Source organism: Phyllobates terribilis, unplaced genomic scaffold (assembly GCF_046119375.1).
Source record: "Phyllobates terribilis strain yellow unplaced genomic scaffold, ASM4611937v1 Scaffold_3__8_contigs__length_932513732, whole genome shotgun sequence".
Classification (NCBI taxonomy): domain Eukaryota; kingdom Metazoa; phylum Chordata; class Amphibia; order Anura; family Dendrobatidae; genus Phyllobates; species Phyllobates terribilis.
The window spans coordinates 312,636,707-312,659,912 of record NW_027362763.1 but is presented as its reverse complement, the minus strand read 5'-3'; positions in this window follow the sequence as shown (position 1 = coordinate 312,659,912).

Genomic DNA, 23,206 nt, shown 5'->3' with positions numbered 1-23,206 from the left:
CTCGACAGTTGAAAGTAAGCATCCGAGAGCACGTATTGGGCATTCAGGCAGCAGTTGACCACTCGGATGTGTCCACGCTCAGGACCATACCCCACCATTTTAAAGTATACCATGTCTGTGATAGTACACAACTAAAAGTTAGAGGAATAGACCAACTTGTTGGTACCATAAGAGGTGGAAAGGTAAGCCAACGTTTGGCTAAATTAGAAACTCATTGGATTTGGACCTTGGATACTGTACATCCTAAGGGACTCAATGAACATTTGAGTTTTGTTCCATTTCTATGATCACCCGCTAGGAATACATGTGCATAGTTTGATTTTAAGTGGTTTTTAATCATTGTATTTCATTTTAATTATTTCTAGATGTTCACACGCCTATCCACATATCTAATGATGATTTCTTATGGATGCCATTATTATCTCATCACCTCCATACACACTATGTGGGAGCTGCCATTATGAACGCCACGTATTCTAAGCATAAAGAGGATATCTACATCTATATTTACTCAACAGGGCTAAATGCCTAATTGATTGTGAAGAAATAGTGTTCTAGGATTGGAAATTGTAACACCTAGAATATGTAAATGATAGCAATATATTGTGTGGGAGTTACAATTATAAATGTTATACACCTCTAATTTGAAGAAGATTTTTTTATATGTGAAATATGTGACTAATACTTATTGTGAATAATGTCATAATTGTAAAAATTTGTACTCTTTGTATTTGTCACAATAATGTATGTAGCACTGTAATTTTCTTCAGAATTGACATTATTTGTTAATAAAGTTTAGAGATCTGATCCTTTGGCTGATCTACAGTTTGGCTATTCCAATCCCTGGTGGGATATGTACGGTGTATTCATAGCCTTCTGTTTTCATTCTGTATGATTAGCTCCTAGTAACTTGTCTTGAGGGCCAAAGCATGCATGCGCGTCATGCCTGCGGCGCGTCCCCCGGCTTTCGGCATCTCACCGTGAGGACCTGCGCCGTGGTCAGCTGATCGTGACGCGGGTATCACGTGATGCCGACACCGCGGGCCGCCCCGCCCATCATGACGTGGTATGCGTCACCAAAGGTCCTCAAGCAGATTGACCAGAATATTGATATCCGGTCTGTGCATGTAGTGATTGGTGTGGGGACACTTAAAAGGATGACACTGACATTGCCATATGCCCCCTGACGAAGGTTCGCCGAAACACGTGTTGGGGTGGATGTACACCATCCAGCCGTTGGTACGCTCCTGGCTCCCTGTATTTAAGGTAGCTATATACTCTATATATAACATATTTTATCATATATGGTCTACAAACTGCCCTAGATTGGTTGGAATACTTGAGTGGTAGTATAGATTGGAGCATGCAAATCTAATCATCGATTGTATTGATATGCCAAAAGGGCTGTATGTTTGGTACGTCCGTTCTTCTCTGTTCATGGCCATTAGTGTCAAATACTCCTTATGCGATTGAACTGTTTTTTAAATAAGATATGTTTAATAAAGGTATATATTTTTTTACATTAACAAATGTTCATGGGCTTTATGTCGCTACTTCTCTCTCTTCCTTTCCCTAGCTGTTTTTGCGATGCCCCCCTAATAATTGTCCATGAGTATTCCCATAGTGGTGGTATACCTCTTGTGAGATTATGCAGACTCTTCTGTGGTATGTCTTAATGATACCAAATATATGTATTTTTTTTAATTGTTTTATTTTTAAAGGGGATGCAAAAAGGGGGCGATTTGAACTTTTGTGTTTTTTTATTTTTTTAATATTTTTTAAAACTTTGTTTTCTTTTGTTTACTTTTTACTGTATTTAATAGTTCCCTGAGGAAAGTTGAAGCTGCGACGGTCCGATCACTTGTGCTATATATAGCAGTGCTTCAGCAGGAAGAACTTCATGACAACGCATTGGCGCCCCGCGATCATGTGATGGGCGCACCAATGGGCGGGATCAATGACACGTTTCCTGTCGGCGCGTGTTAAATGCGCTGTCAGTGATTAACAGTGGCATTTAACTGGTTAATAGCCAGGGGTGGATCTAGGATCTGTCCCCGGCTGTTAGAAACACTTGATGGCTGATTAAATCAGCCATCAAGTGCACACGCTGAGCCGTATCAAAGGCAGGGACATGGCCGATGATGTAACTATACATCATCTGTCGTGAAGGGGTTAATATATTCACTTACTGCTGCTCTTATCGGTGTCCATTTTGTTTCACTTCTCAGTGACGTCACCGCAATTGCGACTATCCAGCTCACTCTCTGCTCTATTCATGAGCCTGAAGTCTCTTTTACAGTGTAAGCCTATGGTGCCTCGCTCTGACACTCCATACACTTGCATTGTAAGGCTATGTGCCCACGATGCAGAAATGCTCCGGATTTTTTCCTGAGAGTTTCTGCATCTCCCTGGCAGAAAAAACGCATGTGGATTGTACATGCAATTTTCCTGCCAGGGACATGCGGATGTGAAGTGTTCTTCACTCGCATTTCCGCATGCGGGTTGACAAGCGCTTTCCAAGCGATTTTAGCATCACTTGGAAAGTGCTTGTCAACTTGGTCACAGTATATAAATCCATGCAAACGGCATGGATTTATATAGTGTGACTCCAAAGAATGGTTAAAAATAAAAATATAAATCTATACTTACCTTCCGATGGCCCCCGGAGTCTTGCTTCGCTCCGTCCTGGCTGCCGGCAGATCGCGGTACACTGAAGGACCTGCCGTCACATGACTATGACGTCAGCGCAGGTCTTTCAGTCCATCGTGAGCTGCCGGCATGGGAAGACGAGCGCAGCGGGGGCCATCAGAAGGTAAATATCATATTCATTTTTTATTTTATTCTTTTTTTTACAGGTTCTATGGTACCCGGGTCCAGAGGAGAGTCTCCTGTCCTCCACACCCGGGTACCATCCGCACATTGGAATGCATGGATTCCGCATCTACAGATGCAGTGATGCGGAATCCATGCGTTCCAATGCAAGTCAATGGTGGTGACCTTCTACCATGCATTTTTTAAGCGTTTCTGCAGTGTTTTTGCCGCTGCGGAAACGATTAAAAAACGCATCGTGGGCACACAGCCTAAGGGTTCGCTCACAACTGCATTTATAAAATAGCTCAGATTCTCAGACAGAAAAGTTGCCAAGTGTTATGCGTATGTCATTTCGTATGTCATGCAAGTGCTGGGCGAATGTGCGTTTTTTTCTCGCTTAGCATTCGTATGCTATGTGTTTTAAACATCATCTTTTACATACTATTATAAATTAAATCTAGATGTCATAAATAATAAAGCAATCTTATATAAACATATAGATAGATATTAGATATATTGTATAATAGATACACAATAAATAGAAAGATAGATATTATATAGATAGAAGAGATAGATATCCTGCAGATGTATAATGTCACAGAGTCTTTTTAATGCTATTTTAATAAAGAAGGTTTTTTATGCTCACATGTGGATTTGCTTTTCCCCCTTTTTTCTACTTTTTGCTATATAACCCTAAAATGCTATTTTGTGATGTGTAGCTACATGATAGGAAACAATCGTGCAGCAACAGCATGCAGTATGGTCGTGAGGTGTTTGGCTGCTAAATTGGACAATTAAAACAGATATTCAAAAATTAAAATGTGGCCTTTCTTTAAAAAAAATATTACATTTCCTGGCCTTTTATAATAAAGGATGGGACCAAAAAAAATATAAGTAGTTTCACGTTCCAAAAGGAAGCACCTCCTCCAGGCCGGTGTGTTCAGGTGTCATGTAAGGGTGTAATATTAGGCTATTATAACAAGGAAGTGTGCAAAAGAAATACACATTGTGAAGTGTGTGAAATATGTGGAACGAGCTGTACATTCTGTCCTTCTATCCCTATTCAGTAAAATCCTAAAATAGTGCTGCTTGGTCGGCCCTCATCTTTTATACTGGCTGTGATAGTCCCTCTGATTGGCTGCTTGCTAGAACATGTGATGTGATAGATGAAGGTGCCTGAGTTTTTCAGCAGAGTGTCAAATGGCACTGGGCATTTTTTTCTGTGATCCTCTTAAATCTAATTGCAAAGTGTTTGAATTCTTACAAGAACTGTGAATTTGAGGAATTAGACTCCAAGTCGATCATCAGTGGATCGATCCACTCATCTCTAGTATACACTATAGAAAGCAATAAAGTCCCCAATCTATTACCTACAGCAGAGCTTTTGTGAAGAGCAGATCTCTCTGTGGAGAGCTACTGACATAGTGTTATATGTGTATCCATCCATTCCCAGCAACACTGTCTGCATAACATGGACTCGGCAAGCAATTCTCTAGTGATAATAATAGGACGCTTGATTGTGTTCCTCTCATATATGATGAAATGATTCCCATATAGACAGAAAGACCCCAAATTCTTTCATCTTGTCAAAAACATTATGTGCTGGGACACAAGCATCTAAATGGAGAATACTTTCCATTGAATCATAGAATCATAGAATGGTAGAGTTGGAAGGGACCTCCTGGGTCATCTGGTCCAACCCCCTGCTCAAAGCAGGATTCACTAGATCATCTCAGACAGATGTCTGTCCAGCCTCTGTTTGAAGACGTCCATTGAAGGGGAACTCACCACCTCTCGTGGCAGCCTGTTCCACTCATTAATCACCCTAACTGTCAAAAAGTTTTTTCTAATATCTAATCTGTGTCTCCTCCCATTTAGTTTCATCCCATTGCTTCTAGTCTTTCCTTGTGCAAATGAGAATAAAGATGATCCTTCTACAATGTGACAGCCCTTGACATATTTGTAGACAGCTATTAAGTCTCCTCTCAGTCTTCTTTTTTGCAAGCTAAACATTCCCAAATCCTGCAACCGTTCCTCATAGGACATGGTTTGCAGACCAGTCACCATTCTGGTCGCTGTTCTCTGAACTTGCTCCAGTTTGTCTATGTCTTTTTTAAAATGTGGTGCCCAAAACTGTACACAGTATTCCAGATGAGGTCTGACCAAAGAGGAGTAAAGACCGATAATGACTTCACGTGATCTAGACTGTATGCTTCTGTTAATACATCCCAGAATTGTATTTGCCTTTTTTGCTGCTGCATCACACTGTTGACTCATGTTCAGTCTATGATCTATTAGTATACCTAAGTCTTTTTCACATGTACTGTTGCTTAGCTCTATTCCTCCCATTCTGTATATGCTTTTTTCATTTTTATTGCCCAGATGTAGTACTTTGCATTTTTCCCTGTTAAAAACCATTCTGTTGGTTGCTGCCCACTGCTCCAGTTTATTTAGGTCTTTTTGAATCCTCTCTCTCTCTTCTCTAGTATTAGCTATCCCTCCTAGCTTTGTGTCATCAGCAAATTTAATCAGTTTACCCTCAATTCCTTCATCTAAATCATTGATAAAGATGTTGAACAATACAGGTCCCAGGACGGAGCCCTGTGGTACCCCACTTGAGACATTCATCCAGCTGGATGTGAAGCCATTTACAACCACCCTTTGAGTCCGATCACTAAGCCAGTTATGAATCCACCTAACAGTTGCCTGGTCCATTGCATACTTGGTCATTTTTTCAATAAGGATGATGTGAGATACTTTGTCAAATGCTTTGCTGAAGTCAAGATATACTATATCTACAGCATTTCCCTGATCCACCCAGTCAGTGATTCTGTCATAGAAGGAAATTAAGTTAGTCTGACATGACTTGTTAGTTACAAACCCATGCTGACTCTGGTTGACTTCGTGTCTTTATACTAACAGGGCACACATAACACTCATCCAAATCAGCTACTGTATATAGCACGTTTTAGGTAAGCTGAAGCAGCAAGCCATTTCTCCTTGTCTTCTAAGCCTTCGCTTGCCCATGCTTAGCTTAAAGCTGAATTTAAATTGGTAGCAAAACACAAGAAAGGGAGAAAGAGGTTTCAGCTCAAGTTTGCTCCTCGTGGATGACGGGAACTTCTGAACACTCTCTTGCTCTTTAGATACTATTACGGTGTATTGTCATAATTTTTTGGGAAAAGCTCTGATACGTCACTACTCTATTCTACAAGAAATTCTCTTCTAGCATACCTGAACTTGTCAAACTTTCATGATGTATCATGTCACTGGCATTCATACGTGAATTTAGAAGAGGCATACCTGTATCTCTTATAGACTCTACATATTGTACAAAATCATCAAGTGTGTATAATAATAAAATTCAATGCATAGTGTAATTTAAGGTCCAGTGAAATTAAAATATCAAGACGATTGAGTTTAAATGTAAATGTCCGCTTATAGTATACAGATACTAGTTGTTTGCTAAACATTGGAGATCATGATCGATTCACTATAATAAACTGCAAATAAACAAGTATCCCATTTTCTTTCAAAGTTATTTTTGGCTACAAAATACCCATTATTAGGGAGAAAAGTCCACAGCTTTCAAGTCAAGAGAGCTTTGTGGGTGCAGCTATATAAAAAACCAGAATGATCAAACAATTTTGGTGAGTAAACTGTAATGCGTGCCTCATTGCTATTCCCAGAATGTAAAGTCCAGCTTATGCTGATCAGCATGACTTAGAAGCATGAAGCTCTAAAAGAAGTCTTTCTTCTCCTCATCTCCAATTCTCTCCACCCTTTCAGATTTACATTGAATCTCTGCCAATATCACATTGCCTTAAGTCTTTCTGTGACATTAAGATGAAGCTCTTTTGACCCTCTCCCTACAACTCTTGTGCTTTGCCTGGACACCACGCAGCAATTTTAATAACTGAGATTGAAAAGTTTCTTGTTTCTTCATATCATCCCATCCAAGATTTAATTCTGAATTTTTTCTATTCTTTAGAGTAGGATTGGGATTCATGGTCCTGTTTTCGTCTAAAGGTAAAAACAGCCTGCTAGCCAGCAGGTGCAGAACCCCTAACCAGCTGCTTGCTGTACTTGAGCTGAAGCGTCTTGGTTCCCCCCTCTGTGCCAAGAGCACTTCACATAATCCTCTCATGCAATTCACACTGTAATTGCACAGATCCAGACTGCTAGGGCTCAATTTATTATTATTTTTTACTAACAAGATCTTCTGCAAACAGGGACTAGTCATATTAATTAGTTTTATGGAGCCAGGCTGCTCCAGTCTTATCAAGACTTTTTGTTCAGCTTATTTCCAATCCCTGAATCTTCCCCCTCCCTTGGCCCTCTTGAAGACCACTCAGAGAGGAGCACATGTGGAACTTTCAGCTTCTATAGGTCCTTTTCATTGCTTTGCCTCAAACACTTATTGAGGTGAAGCCTGGTGGATAGACACTGGCAGCAGAGATTATTTAGTTGAGGACCAGTTTCCCTTGTCAAGGTTGTGCTAGTTACGTGGTTAATTACTAGGGTGCAGAATTCTAGTGTGAGAGTCCTAAAAACTATTGTTTAACTTCTTATGCAGCAGTATAAAAACCTAGTGGATTGCACAAAAGGTGCATATTCAAGGGTTATGAATCCAGCTCAGCTTTCTGAGAAGGTTACAGTATAAAAAGATAGAGCAATATTAGATTAAAATTGGAAGCCAACATTTTTATTACCCTATAAACAGGTATTGTGCCTATTACTGGCAGTCATTATATTAGTCGTTAGCTATTCATTGGTGGTCATGAATTCAATATCAGCATGTCAGTAATGACATTTACCCTGAAGCATTATGATCTTAGGGCTAAACACAGTCTCATAGGAAAAGCCTACAATGGACTATACTTTGTGGTATGACTATTTTAAGAAAGTGAGTGTCCAACAGCCTGAACCACGCTTTATTATAAAGCCTTTATACTTAACAATAGACTTCCACAGGTGATTAGAGCAGCCTAGGCATTTTAATACTTTTTTTTTTTTTACTAAATTTTCTTTTACGAGGAAAATAAAATGCTAAAAAAAGAAACCTTATATATAAATATGTGCATGCTCAAATAATGTACTGGTACCATTTATTATAAAGGGCTTATAGCTGCAATTTTGATGTATGACAGTGTCAGGCCATATACATATATCGAGTTGCATAAGTATCATATGTATGAGGCTCATGTAAGTGCTCCTCAACAACATATTAAAAGGAAAGAAATGGGATGAAAAAAGTCACCGTCAAGTTACAAGACTACTATAACTTGGTTGCATTGAATGCAATATGCAGACAACCTTTGATAGATAAAACAGTTTCTCTGTATTTTATTGCACAGCAGGGTATTCTGATTTTATTAATTCTAATTATTTTTATTCTACAATGTATACAGTTTTCTCAATCCCTTATGATTTTCAAGATCTCTGTTTGCTGTTATTTAACAGGAGCCTTGGTTTCATTTTCATGGTCATCTGATGGACACATAGATATTCACGGGTCTGAAGAAGACACAGCTCTGGTAACTGTAATGTAACTGATACAAGCCATGCACCTGTGTTCATGGCATGACCACTACTGATTATTACCCACTGAAATAAAGAATATTTCAGTGGGTAAATTTTAATAAATTCAAGCAGAAAGAAATCATGAAAACTGTTGGTTGTCGATACAGTAAGAATGTTGAAAATTGTTTTTGTATTCTACAAGGAAAAGCTTATTTGCAGAAACTGAAATATCTTTTTATTGTTTGACAATCAAATCTCTAATTTGAAATTACCTAAAATTCTGACTGTAAAAAGCATCTGAGGCTCCTACGTATAATAATCACTTTTCTTTGTGCTACTACTGGGGAGGGAACACAATTGTATAAGAACACAGAGGCAATATGTAAAAAGTCAAACTTTCAAATTTTAAAATCACCGGTTCAAGACTGGGCCATTCTATCCCTTTCCTGATTGGGCACATTTTGGGGTTTTACTGTACGTGTGCTTTTGACAGCTCTAAAAAATGTTCTCTTTTGGTTATTTAAATAATTTTTGTCTCATTTTTTTTTACAATGCATGGGGGTTAATTTCTATATTCCTTTTTTGCTCATATTAGGGGAACATGTAACGAAAAATAGAAAATACGGGCCAGATTCACCAAAACTTTTAAGCTAGAATTCTGGTGTGAAAAAGCTTTGAAAGATCGCAAAATTGTGGTGCAACTTGAAGCTGCACTAGAATTTTTCAACTTAAGGCATTCTCGATTTGTCAAAGATGGGATGAGATGAACCGTGGCATCTCTTGTTTGTCAAATTTGTGATGAGCGGCGGCATTCCTCAAGACATAGATCTTACTCCAGCCTCTGACTGGAGTAAGATTTGTGTCAAGGAGCACACGGAACTGCGCGCCACTTCAGATGCTCCTAATTCATTAAGAGGTGTATGCCTCTTAGTGAATCAGGAACATCTGGTTCCAGCATGCCTCTTCATCAAGACCGTGAACAATGGCAGTCTTTATGAATCGGGACTTATGTGTCTATTTTTCACTTTTTTTTATGATTAGAAATAACAGATTAAAAGCATTTAAAATTGTTTTCCCCTTTCTGAAGAAATTATTTTATATATTGGACATATTTCTTTCAAGGGGGTGGGATAGAAACAGCACTTAAGACTGGCAGTATCTCTTTTTTTAACTTTTTGTTTTATCTGTTTACACTTATTTTCTATTTTCTTTATTTTAATTTATGTCACACACTGTTCCTCCAAAGACTTTTATGGAGCATTTTAACACTTTAACACATTGGTTTTATTACTAACTTCCTCTGTAACTGGGGCTGGTACATGAGCCCCAGTTCCTGGGGAAATTTAGCCCCCTGGTGGCATAGCAGCTGACTGGGCCTCCTAGGATCCTCCCTTCATCTAGCAATCACATGACACCTCAGCTCGGAGGAGGAATTGCTGTCACCAGTGCTTCCTAATCTGTGTACCGAAGCACTGATTCAGCACTGTGTATAGAAAGATCCAGAAGGTAAGTATGGTAATAAACCATGTCTATTTTCTGTTGCTGTAGTCTGGTTGTGTTTGACGGCTGACTCCCCACCCCCACAGCTGCACGATCTCGTGCAAACTGCTTTCATGCCATTGATGTTTTAGAATGTCAGTGTAGAGTAAAGTGTGGACTGCCCAGATGTTTGTAGTCTATAGGCAGTGCAGAAGTAGTTAATCAAGCTGAGTGGTCAATGTGATCTACCTTCTCTCTTATCAATGTGGCTACCTTCTGAGCTCCTATAGAAGTTGACACCCAAATAGAAAACTTGAACAGATATGCATTGAAACCTGTTACATTGGTTTGCAACAAAGCAAATCTTTACTAAAAGGATAAAAATTATGTTAACTCTTATCTGAGCAAGCTGTGCTGAGGATTTTACAGCACATTTCTGGCAAATCTACATGTTATTTTTAAAGGTTCTAACGGTGGTAAATCTATGACATAACTTCAACATTGAAAGTCAACAACAAATCCTACATGTCTGAATGTGGCTTTATGGTCACTTTATTGTCTTTTTACCCAGCTTTTATATGCCTAGAGATCAGATAACTAAAAAAAATATTTTACTGATGATTCAATTGAAAAAAGTTTTAAATGCTTAAAGGATCATCTCTAGGGCTAGACAGGGACTGAAATTCAGCCTTAGCATTTGAAAGCACACAGGCCCACAATGCCACCCTATACACACTTCCCCTGATATTGGTCTCTATTATAAATATGACCATGCCACACATTAAAGGAGATCAGTATTTACTGCAACACCAGCATTACCAAAAGTATCGCTATGTAAGTTTAAATAATTCCGTACATGATGACGGAATAATGCCACAATACTGATCATTATTACCAAACATGACTGCATCAAGACAAATATTATCATTAATACTGCAGTAAAAGAGATGAAAAATACTGTCATACCTGAACCACTTCTACAGTATATGACTGATATTACCGTCATACACTGACCATATAATGGTATAGATCAGTTCCACACCAATTCTCTGCAGACCAAATTTATGTATAGTATACAGTTAAATCCTGTGACTCACCAGCGATGTTCTGGCTGATCATAATCATTCACTTTCCCTTTTCGCTTCCATTTGGCCCACCTCTACAGAATGTAACAGACAGACATCTTTGGCTTATCCCTTTTCCTGCAGCCTGTTCAAATTTGCCAACCTCTACACAAACCACGTAGTGCTATAACCTTTGCCTTAGACAGTAATAGTGCCCCCTATGTGTCTCCACATAGTAATAGTGCCCCTCTGTGCCTAATCCTTATAATAGTAGCAATGCCCAGTGTGCCTCTGTATTGTAATAATGCCACCCATTATGCCTATTTATAGTAAAGCCCCTCATTTGACATCCTTCCAGTAATGACCCCATTGTGCCTCATTATAATAATGCCCCATATTGTGCTGCTTGTTTATTGTAATTATGCCTCCTTATAGTAATTCCTACATTTCATCTAATTATAGTAGTACCCCCCAACTATGCTTCCTAACCCCCCACTATGCCTCTTTATAAGAATACCCCCACTTTTACTCCTTGTAGTAATGGCCCCCATTGTGAGTACTTACTTTAGTAATATTGCCCCCCCCCGGTGCCTCATAATTGTAGTAAAATTTCCCCCATTGGTCCTTATTGTGCACTAGTTTTATTTTATTCTTTGCCTAGTGCGCTAGTCTTCACTTCAGTCACTGACCCCACACAGGCAGAGCGATGAAGAGATGTCAATGCATCACCTAACTTTCTTTGCTTGGTCTCATGTGGGTAGTTGGCTTGAAGCTGCCTTTGGCCTGCTTGAGTAACTGGCCAATGGTTTCTGCTCCCCTAAAGCTGCTAACAGTATCAATGTCTTGAGCAGGCTACAAGACTCACTACTAGACTGGCCCATCTAGCAAGTGCCAGAATTGCCAGATGGCCAGGCCAGCCCAGCTCGTCTCTGCCTTTCATGGCAGAGATGGCAACAACTGCTTCTAAGTTATTCTGTTGGCTCACTGTGCTACACTGTTTCTGAAACTTCCATTCACGTATATAGTAGTTACGCTCATTTGTTTTTGGAACCCGACCTCTGGTGGCTAGGACTTTTCAGAGATTATTAATGTCTTAGCCATTAAAGGCAGAGATGGGAATACCCCTTTATTGTCATTATACTATAGGTCACCAGATTCACCACATCTTGCTAACTATATAAAACTTTAGGTAATGTGTTGTCTCTGCACTTGATGTCACTTATTCTTTGCCAGTTTATTTACTAGCTATAAATCCGGGTTACATCATATTATCAGCTTCCTCAAAGGTCCAGTGTTTCTCTCTAGTGTTATCAGGAATAAAGACGAGCCCAGGCCAATGGCTGCAGAGCTATAATCAGGAAGTTACTTCTGATCTGCTTGCGACCACAAGACACTTTTGGCACATGCCTCTGTTCTCTCTCAGTGCTGCTCACAGAATAATCACACATTAACCACTAACAATACAAAATTGATTTGAATACCTTTGCCAAAAACAAAGTCACGTTCCCTCAAGTACTGATCTTGTGCTGTATTTTCTAACATACAAGTGTGCGGATTCAGAGACGAGACAACGCTTCGCATGGTAATTTGGGGTATGTTTTTAAGATACGCTTCAGTCATCCTTCTTAAAAAAAAAGTCTGCTGTCCCATTCTCCTTCTGTGCAGCCCCCTTCCCAAGCCTCTGAGATGACACAGATCATTGATGCATCTCCCCTCATTAGCATTTCAGCGGCCTGGCTCAGTGGGTTCAGAGGCAATCCGTCATGAGAATACTGAAGAATGTGCCCCATTTGCATGATTCTGTGCCAGAATGCAACTTTTTCTCAGCTTCTCATTGTGCAGTTTTCCCTTCAACATTAAACTTTCCCATGAAGTGCTGAAATCATATTATGGATTTTACAGCCCAGTTGAATATCTCTATAGCTTGGGGTTTTATCAGCTATTCCAACCTCACCGTCACAAACTTTGTGTACACGTGAAGTAACTTGTTATTCTGAGAAGTATGAGGAGCAGCTGCTAAAGAAAATTGCACGCTCATTTCACAAGGACGTACAATGTCTTTTCAGAATACCTTGGTGAACATTTAGTCCAAATTAATCTTTAGACCATCTTAAGTTAATTTTGTTCTTTCTAATTATTTGTCCTATTTGTGATTCAAGTATTACTGGAGATTACTCTTGAAAAGATGAGGTTCATTAACAACTGGATAAAAATATCTGTTGCTGTTGTATTTTTTTTTGTATGTTTTTTTTGTTTAGTAATTTTATACCCAGGAAAATTATTAAATGTTTTTCGCCATTAACCTTCTATAGACACTGCTCTGAAGTTTACTTTGTGTTTTTTTGTGTTTGCCTCTTTTGTAGCAGGTTGGTACAGTAAGTGTAATGATGGTAGTAGAATACTCACTGGTCGCTGTCTTCTCCTGGTTTCAGCGGTGCTCCATTCCGCTCTGTCACCATGTGACCGCATCTGTAACCTGCTGGATCACTGTGTAGGGTGGCAATTAATCTCTTAATGTAAATTTATAGGACTTAGAATAAGGCTTTGTAGTCTCAGACTTGTATTGAGAAAATTAAAACAGTGCCCTCTGCTCCACATGGCAACCTCTGTGTGATTCAGGAGCTCACAAATGCAGTCATGTGGTGCAGGAACGGACCGGAACACTGCTAAAGCCGGAAGAAGATGGTGACCGGTGAGTATGCTACTACCTTCATAACATTTATACACCAGATGCCTAACAAATGGAAAAAAGAAAAAAATTCACTTGATGACTAGTCTTTAAATTCTAACTTATGCTTTATATACATTGGTCTAATTTTATGGCATTGCCATTAGTTCTTTCATAATGAACTTCTACATAATCTCATAAAAGTTACATGAGTTGGGGGTGGGGAGCTCTCTGGCAGTCTGGCAGTTGACAACCCTAGGTTCCAACTGTCAGTTCATGTATGAAGCATTTTTTGTGGGGAGCTGTCAAACATGGAGAACTTCCCAACAATTTCGGCCGCCCCAACGATCAAACTAATGATCTCGGCGGTCGTTGGGACCCTTTCACACAGCAGCTATTTCAACGATCCACACCTTGATAGGTACTGTACTGTGTCACAAAGGCGTGCATAAAATTACGCAAAATCAGGACTCAGTCGAATGAACGGATATCAACAGCCCGGAGAATTCTGCTAGGATCTGCAATCCAGCACAAGGTCAGAAACAAAGGATGGAATCGCTATTCTGTTGCCTTCTTTATGCACGGCGGAAAATGAGAACGCTGTAGCGACCACCAATCGGGGACGAGGGGCGCGGAAAAGTCCAATTTATGCACGCCTACGTGTCTCAGTTCTGAATCGCTAACGAGGTCGTTGATAAGGTGTCAAATACAGCGATGCACACTGCCCAGCGGGAGCGCAACGACCCAGGAATGGTCCAGGAAGCTTTGTAACGATCAGCGATCTCACAGCAGGGGCCTGATCGTTGCTACCTGTCAGACATAACGAGATCGCTAGCAAGATCGCTATCGCGTCACAAAAAACGTGACGTATCAACGATCTCGCTAGCGATCTCGTTATGTGTAACGGGGCCTTTAGTCATAACATTGGTGCAAAAAATGTACCCCTCTTGCACGCTATGTGAACTTAGTCTCATTCTGGAAACAAATGGGTTCTGGATCAGACCCAGTAACTAGCTTCAACAGACAGATATTATAATAGAGCATCAGTTTCTAAAGCATTGATTTAGAGTAATGGAGAACTTCATTTGCATTTTCATCAATCAGCCATGGAAAAGGGTTTGCTCTTTACTAGAAACAGCACCATTCTTGTCAAGAAAGTCATGAACTTAAGGATGCAGTCCACTACTTTAACACTGACGACCTATCCTTAGGATAGCTCATAAATGTCTGACAAGTGGTTTTGAGACATCTGGCACCGATCATCTGTTCTTGGTGCTGGCAGCCAGATCATGCATCGCATACTGTATTCAGACCACAAAACACGGATGTGTAGATCCAGAATAATGTTGAGTTACCATTCCACTACTTAACCATCGATGGAGGCACATAATTTTCAATTAATTTATTAAGGGTGTTGTCTGGTCGTCTGCTAAAAGTCTGCAATTACTCTACGTGATCGCACTTCTGAATTCTTACAGTGCGCGCACCGTAGTAGTTGGAATGAGGCTGGAAGTACGCAAATCATAACAATACCTGAGAATCTTGACAGTATGTGGTGCTCGCACTGTAAGGATTCAGAAGCCTGCAGTCGCTTAGAATGACTGCAGACTTTCATCTGAAGACCGGACAACCCATTTAAGTTATTACTTATTTGAGTTATTTCAATATTGGTATATAAGATGAAACATCGTGCAGCATTTACAGTTTATGCATACTTCATTGTAGTCATGAAAATACTCAGAATTAGGTCACGTGCACACGTTCAGTATTTGGTCAGTATTTTACATCAGTATATGTAAGCCAAAACCAGGAGAGGGTGAAAAATGCGGAAGTGGTGACGTGTTTCTATTAGACTTTTCCTCTGATTGTTCCACTCCGAGTTTTGTCTTAGAAATACTGATGTAAAATACTGACCAAATACTCAACGTGTGAATGTGGCCTTGGTGAGATTTTTCACTTTTTCTTAATCAATTTCTCACCTTCAGCTTTGTTTCTTTATATTCGAACAGAATGCTAGAAAATGTGATAAATTAAAACATTTGAATCCATACAATATATTTGTCATTAAGTGCCGACTAATGATCTCAGCCTTGCTCTTATGATAAAGTCACTTGAGGTTTAAACAAAAACTTGAGTTTTTCTTTTCCTACTTGTTTACATCTTCACCTTTCCCTCTTTACTATGGCCTATGTGAAGTTACAAAAAGCTCATGGGGAGCTGGAAAAAGCACTTGTAGGAATACCCATACATTATAATGGAGAAGAAAGACGGGGATTAAACGCTTGTTTACTTAAACCACAAAACACTCTCATTTTGTAACCTATTTCACATCAAGATTAGTCTGAGTGTGGAGGTAGCAGAGCTGAATTTGTCATTGAATTTTTTGAGACTATTAGTACAAGGAGGTAGAGGTGAAAGGGAAAGTCAGGTCAATTACTATGCTGAATAACGTAATGTAAAGTTCCATAGGCAGTGGACTGACATAATACAGAAACTTTTTTCACTTTATGGTGCTCTAAACCCGATTCTGATTAAGCATGGGAGGTCCAGTGTTGTGTCTGTAATATCCCACAAAGCACCAGTATTACAGCCGACTGAAAGCAGCCTATTGCATAGGTACTTTTATAGAATTCTTCAATAAAAACTTTTTTTGCAGTTTTTATTCTTGTGCAATAAATCCTAGTGTTTCCTATATTGAAAGGGATCTGTCAGTTGAATATGCTGTTTCTATGTCAGAACAGCATATTACAGTTACCAGACCAAACTTCTTAGCCAACATGGCACAATAAAACTTTATTGTGTGTCTAATTAGATATGAAAGTAGCTTCTCAATCACAGTTTTGATGGGTAGGGATTGAGGAGTGCTCTACTAATATTACTTGAATCAAATTTTCATTTTTTATTTTATTATATTTAGTTATAACTATTAATATTTAAAAGGTATCTGTCAGTAGGATCAACCCTCCTAAGGGTTCTATATGGTAAAATCCGCATTTGTCTTAATATGTAAATGAGCTGTTAAGATCTATGGGCCGGACGTGGATCTCCCTGAGAATCTACCTCCAAAGCTTATTTTAAATGAGGGGGCATTACCAGTGTGAGACATGTAGATCAGGGAGAGCAGACTGTCAGTCATTCCATGTCTCACACTGGTAATGCCACTTTTCATTTAAAATAAGCTCTGGAGGCAGATTCTCAGGGAGATCTATGTCCGGCCCATGGTTCATAACAGCTAATTTACATATTAAGATAATTGTGGATTCCTCTGGAATAATTCATCGTATCGTAGATATCAAGGTATCATTTTATTCAACTTCCTATGACCTATATGCCGATATAGACAGCTTGGGAGGATTGATAACACTAACAGATTTCCTTTAAGTAATAATTTTAATAAAGATTGTTTTTTGACATTGTAACCACTGAATGCATCATTTCTGTCACTCAAACATCAACAGTTCTGATATTTCTGAATCTTAAGGCTCTGTACACATGACCATTAACTATTCCATTTAGCTGTTCCAGGTTAGAACAGACAAACGGAACAGTTACACGAAATGAGCATCCTGTGCATTCTTGTTTCGAACCGACGCACAGGGATCCCATTGATTTAAATGGGGTCTATCTGGTTTCCGTTTTCTGTTTATTTTTGGAATGGAAGTAAAAGTTTTTCTTGCAGTACTTGCTACATGATCTGAAAAACTGACACCAAATGGAAACCTGATCGACTACATATAAACCAATGGGGCCCCTCTGCTTCCATTTGAAACAAGAACAGACAGGATCCTAATTCTGTTCATCTATTCAATGGAATAGTTAACTGCGCACAGGTGAGCAGAACCTTATATTATAACACAACTTTTTAGTGCAGTTCTTTGCTATCACAACGCTATGCATGTACAAATATTCTTCCTTGGTTTTAAGTTGTAACAAGTGTATGCCATTCTGTGCAATACTTTCAGCAATTAAAACAATGAGGAAGATATATAAATCTTTTCACGACAGTTTCTGGTGTAACTACATTGTAAAATATAGCATTTGTGAAGCCCGCGCACCACAGTTATCTGCCATGTGAGCAGCTGCCAGAAATAATTTGGCGGTGCTTCAGAGCAACACTCAGTGTGAATCATTCACTAACACTCCTATTGGAATCTAAGCATTCATTTTATCCTTCATCACATTCATAAATAGAGTGTGTGCTGAGTTTGTGAATGTGAGACTCACTGCACGTATGATACCGGTGAACTACTCACACAGTGCTAAAAGGGGTTCTTCGGACTTTAAGGTAATCAATATCAGCTCAGTAGGGTCCCGACTCACAGCACCCCCACTGATCAGCTGATTGAAGGGGCTTTGGTACGCCGAAAATAGCACAACTCCATACATTCTGTAGTGGCCAGTAATGGTATTGCTAGCTCTCTAGTCACTCATATGGGCATAGGTTGCAGTACTATTCATGGCCACTACACAAAATATGGAGCTCTGTCTCTTCAATGAGCTGATTAGTGGCAGTGCGCCGAAAGTCTGATCCCTCCAATCTGACACTGATGACCTTTCTTAAAGACAAGTCATCAACCCTTTAATAAACCTCCCTCCGTATGTTTGATAAATGACTCTAGTGGTTATGTATCAAGAAGAAGGGGTATGGTTCACACGACTGATTTCTCCACATATGTGAAAAATGGACCGACTATTCTGATCATACTTTGATCACAGTTTGATGAGAGTGGCATCAGTTCTTCTTGAACATGGACAGAATAAAAAGTTCTCCACCTTGTCCTTTCTGTCAGCCCGAGAAAATCAGACCGCACTTGCAACTCATCCGATTTTTCTCACAAACCCATAGACTTGCATTGACGATTTTGCTCCGACTCTTCGGATCAAAATCGGACATGTTTCCGATTTTTTTCCCTGGACCACTCTGTCCGAGGAAAAAAATTAGACTTGTGCTTAGCCCCATAGAATATCATTGGTATGAGTGCTATCTGTGAAAACCATGGATGGCACTCGTACGAGAAAATCAGTTGTGTGCTCGAACCCAGATAGGACTAAAAAGCAACATAATACAGAGGATCCCTGGTGCACCAGTACAACATTTACTAAAATAGTGCTAAATTATTGACCTCATTTTCCGACACTGGCTAAGCAGTCACTATATGCTGATCTATCACATACGTTTTTTTTTTCTATAAATCTTTAATATTCATTTTCAGACAGCAGTAACTACACTGTCATGAATTTTCCTCAACACAAACATTAAAATAAAAAAAACCTGACATGCTGATTATATATTAGGGTTATTTCTTCACATAAATCCATTAGAAGTTGTTCCCTTTGTCAGGTCTGCATTATGAAGTGACTTACTTGCTGCAATAGCAAGCACAATAGTTTGATAAATTCTGTCTATACACCGGGAACTAACTAGAAATATAACCTGAGAAAAACTTTGACAAAATAATCAGATAAGTTCCTACATAAACTTATAGATGGGCATACTCCTGTTAAACAACCTAGAAAGCTACACGGAAGCACATGGAGAATATTCTGCTAATTATAGGTGGTGGGTTTTGTCACGCTCAGGTCTGGTCACGTTGCGCTCTTCCCCTGGTCTATCTTGTACTGTTGTCTAACCTTTTTCCTTAATCCATTTCATCTCTAGTTGATGGGAACTACTTTCAATCCACCTCTTTCCGAGGTACAGAAACAATCTTCCTATTCAGATGCTTGGCCTGAGCCAGCAAAACACGCACACACATAGAGAGAAAAAGAAACGAGGGTCCTGATTAATGGCTGCTAATTAGCAATGTTAATGACCAGGTGTCCCTGAGCATGGCCAGCTCCTCTCAGCATGTAGTGATCCCTCAATGAGGGCCTTGCAAATCCATTCCCAGTGACCCTAGCCCTCAGCTGCCAGTAATGAAGCACAGTTCTCTCATTATATCCAGGAGAGGCTCAGAGGGAGGCCACTATCTACAACGCAAACCTTTCCCTGTTATTCTAGTGGATCATCCATTAATTAAAGCAGCAGCCCCTCTCACCTCGTTTTTTTATTTTATTGCATTTATGTCTCTTGCTGCTTCATTTCAAACAAAAAGATAAAAAAATAAACTATTGAGCAACTTAATCATTATTTTATTTCTAGTCTTACTGTTAAAATACACCGTGCTGCTGTATACTTCCCGGCAGCAGATCTAGTGAATTTACCATCTGTCCTTTATTCTTCAAGTGTATCCACAATTTTTATTGTCTGTTCTGGAAAGCTAAATGGGGACACTTAAGATCGGAGTTCATGCGTAAGTTTTAATCAAAAGCCCGCAAGAGTAAGGTCTCATTCAGACGTCAGTGATTTTTTTCCGAACGCAAAAACGGTCCAAGTTTCATCAGTGTTTTTGATTAGGTTTAATCACAGTTTGAACAGTGTGTCAGTTTTTACCATCAGAGTTAAATCAGTTTTTACCGTATAAAAAATGCTTGTGATTTCTCAAGCTTTTCCCATCAAACAGTCCTGAAAAACAGACAGCTCACGGATGGCATCTGAGTTCTGTCCATTTTTTTTCATGATCATGGGCCTATAGACTTAAATTGGCAAGTTTGATCCGTGACTCAGAACAAAATCAGACTTGTCTACGTGTTTTGTCCGGTCCACTCAATCAGCAAAAATACACAGATATGTGAATGGCCCTATAGACTATAATAGGGATGAGTTCTATCCATGAAAAACACAGATAGAACTTGTACGTGAAGAACTGATGTCTGAATGAGCCCAAACATGGATCCAATTTATTATGAAGTGCACACCTCTTTATAAAATTTGGCTTATTTAGGGCAGCTCATGTCCCACAAGCTGAAATCTACATAACTTCTGCTATAACTCCCCCCATACACACTTTTATGTTGTAAATTAAAGCAAGTCCATAAGGCTTGGAAAAATGGTGACGAAAATAGGGTAAAGAGATGCACATTTTTGTGTAAGTATGACTTATATGAAAAGAAACTCATTGGTTCTTCAAATGTTTAGACGGCCAGCCCAAATGATAAATCTCCAACATACCACAGTCTGTCTTCAGTCTAGACTTCAGAAAGGTCTGTCTGGGTCTTGAGGTCTTGTTGTTGGCTACTGGGCATGCATGAATTGGCAAATTGTCTGCCAAGAATCATCGTTTTTTCCTATTTTCTTGAGCAGTAATGCAGTTCAAATTTCATATTTTTCATGTTTACATGCTATAGCATTACAGAGTGCAACTTTATTTGTTAGTTATGTATGGAGATGGCTACTCTTAGTATGCACCTGTTCAGACCAGTATTCTGTTTGGAAGTGACGGTCAGTCTTTTGATATTGGGTTCTTGAAGATAGCCTAACTTAACAACATCAAAATTATGAAGTCTATGTTCACATGTTCGTTTGGAAGTTCTGGTTGTCTATTTCATTTTAGGAACAGACAAATGGAAATTCATGGCTAAAATAAACTTGTTTGCAAACTGATTCAAATGGAAGCAAATTGGTTATCAGTTTTTTGAAACAGAAGAAAAAGTTCTGCATGATGCTCTTTTTCTTCTGTTCTAAAAAACTGTCACCAAACGTAATAATAATAATCAATGTAGTCCCTCTGCCTCATCTTATATCAGTTAACAAATGGATTCGTTTTGGGTTTGAATTCTATTTGTCTGTTTTCACAGAAATTAGCCGAGGAGTCCCTGTCTATTGAGGATCCCGTGCCCTGCAGGGAAGGGAGCATAAATTGGGTCAGTAGTGCCATCATTTAAGGACCCCATATATATTAAAGTTGGCTGAAACCGGCAATGGGCATTTTGATTTTAAGTGGTTGATCTACTTGGAGATAAACCTCTGCCAGAGGTGTCTGACAGTTACATACTCATCTCTTCCAATACAGAACATATCTGATATGCATTTTAAATTAAGCACTTGTGATATATTTCTCAATCCTATATATCTAATAAATGTTTTGTCTTTGCATCGATTTCTTGAGTATTGCAGTTTTCTTACATTTATGGGGAGGCTCTGAGAGACAGAGGGTCGTCATCCATTTTCTGATATTTATATCCAGCTTACAAACTGATGTGGTAGTTTCTTTAGGGTAGGAGAGTTTAGCTTAGTATAGAGGCCTCAGGTGTCTACTAAAGGCAGAACTTGTAGCTACAGGTCCCCAATGAATGTGCCCAAAAATTTGGGCAGGAGACTGAATAAGAAACTGAAAACAACTTCTTCCTCTATAGCTATGCCACTGTAGACCATGGTTTATTCAGGAGAGCAAATAATGAACACATTGATATTAACTTTACAACAATCCATTCAACTTTTCAACTTTCAATTTTTTAACCCCTTTCCTTAAAAGGGATTTTGACTATCATGATATTGATTACCTTAGAATAGCTCATTAATACCAGATTAGTGTGTGTCCAACCCCCAGCCCCCCTAATGATCAGATGTTATCACCTCTGATGAGGCCAGATGTAACCTGAGCAGAACACCACAGCTCCATCACATGGTTTAGAGGCTTCTGGGTACTGCAGACCAGCTCCTTTTATTTTCACCGAGCCAATATACTTGTGAACCAGTCCTAATGTTATTTCTTTTTAATATTACTGAAACTTCTCTATACACATATGTTACTTCCTTTTTTTGGGGAATTGTCAGACATGCTTTAGAAACCGCAGAAATTTCGCTGATGACTAAACTATGTGTTCTGCCATAGGCGTATGATTCAAACCCTTTCATTAAGCTTGAATAGTAGATAATAGCTTTAGAAAGATGTAAATTTCAAAGTGGAAGTTTATTTCACTGACAAGTTATTTATTTTTTTAAATACATGATATCTACCTATCAACTTTAATTTACAGTGTGTTCACGATTGTAATACCATAAGTTTTCTTAGGCAAGTTTTTTAGAAGCATAGAATGTTAGAGCTGGAAGGGACCTCCAGGATCATCGTGTCTAACCCCCTGCTCAATGCAGGTTTCACTAAACCATCTCTGACAGATGTCTGTCCAGCCTCTGTTTGAAGACTTCCATTGAAGGAGAACTCGCCATCTCTCTTGGCAGCCTGTTCCATTCATTGACCAACCTTACTGTTAAAAAGTTTTTTCTAAAAAAATCTATATCTAATCTGTATCTTCTCCTTTTCAGTTTCATCCCATTGCTTCTCCTGTTTTCATGTGCAAATGAGAAAAAGAATGATCCCTCTACACAGTGACATCCCTTCAGATATTTGTAGATAGCTATTAAGTCTCCTCTTAGCCTTCTTTTTTGCAAGCTAAACATTCCCAGATCCTTTAACCGTTTCTTGTAGGACATAGTTTGCAGTCAGCTCACCATACTGGTAGCTCTCCTCCTGAGTCTCCTCCTGATCCACCAGTCAGTGATTCCATCATGGAAGGAAATTATATCAGTCTGGCATAGCTTGCTTACTGCAAACCCATGCTGGCTCTCGTTAATTACTATATTCTTATCCAAGTACTTACAAACATGCTATTTAATAATTTATTCAAAGATATTTCCTGGAATAGAAGTAAGGCTCACTGGCCTGTAATTTCCTGGCTCCATCTTTTTTTTCCTTTTTTTTGAAGATAGGGACAACATTTGCACTTATCCAATCTTCCGGGACTTCTCCTGTTCTCCAGGATTTTTCAAAGATTCTGGCTA